Raw genomic sequence first — 1,358 nt, forward strand, 5'->3', positions numbered from 1 at the left:
ACCTGATTTAGATTCAAGCTAATATTTCTCAACCGTTAGATTGAAAACTTAGCTTGTCACACATACTTGAGATATACGTTTACTGGGTTTGTGAAAACCGTGCCCAAACGTGTACGTGTATGTTGGTTCAACATAGTAACCCAAAAGGTTAACAATATGAGAATTTCATATTAACCTTGTTCTTCTTCACCATAACTAGTTCAATTGACTCAAATGAACTAGTTAGAGAGTTATTCAATTGCTATGAGATCTTATGTAACTACACAAGACACAATTGAAACAAAGATGATTCGATTCGATTTGAATCGGCTCATGAACTTTATAGCCACGGTTTGCATACTTCATTCCTTAGTAATTTAAGTTTCATATTCAGAGCACATCTTTAGATCATAACCCACTCAAGTTCGCAAACAAGTTCGCGGACTTAAGACAACCGACAGAGTTTTCCAAACTCAGCAGAAAATCTCGGCAAAGAGACTTTTTCCACCAATTCGCGGACTAAACACGCAAACGAGTTTTTGGAAATCCCAGCAGAATTCTCGGTAAGAGAACTTCCGTCAGTTCGCGGACTGAGTTCGCAAAATGAGTTCGTGGACATGGCAAAGCCAATTCCTCCGGTTTCTCTCAATCAACAAAGTTGCAAACTTCGGATTAAGGAATAGGACTTATGTACATATGTGTTACCACACAATGCCTATATCCATCATTGGTTATATTGACCTAAACTCTCATTCCAACCATTGAAACATTCTTAGAGGACGTTATATAGTTGTTACACTATTTCTCGTCAAAGCGATTTTCAAAGTGATTGAAACGTTATGACTTTCGTCATTAGGTGAAGATAAACCCGATCAAAGCGAAACGCTTTACCAACACATGATTTCGAGATATAGATAGGCGAGATATACTCGGCTCTAAATATCAAATGTGTATGATCCAGTCTATATAGCATACAGCTTTTGTCTCATAAGAAGTAGGAGATAGAAGAGATAGACTTTTGAGTGATAGATAAGTTCAAGTCTCCACATACCTTTTTGTTGATGAAGTTCCACGGTTCCTTGAGTAGATCTTCGTCGTTGTATGATGAATCGCCATGAAGTCCTTGAGCTTAACTACACTTTTCTATCCTATTCCGAGACTTAGCTATGTAGACTAGAAATCAAGACTCATAGTTTTGATCACTAACATTGACAAACATGCTTGATATAGCACGCATGCGTGATCGACCGAGCTATGGTCTAACAAGCTTTATCAAAGAATCATGAGGGGTTCTAGTAGAAACAATATGTGAAAAAGTCACAATATGTTGAATTGGTTTTGGTTTAGCATAAAAGCATATGTATTTCGACGGTTTTCTA

Source organism: Papaver somniferum, chromosome 1 (genome assembly GCF_003573695.1).
Source record: "Papaver somniferum cultivar HN1 chromosome 1, ASM357369v1, whole genome shotgun sequence".
Taxonomy (NCBI): domain Eukaryota; kingdom Viridiplantae; phylum Streptophyta; class Magnoliopsida; order Ranunculales; family Papaveraceae; genus Papaver; species Papaver somniferum.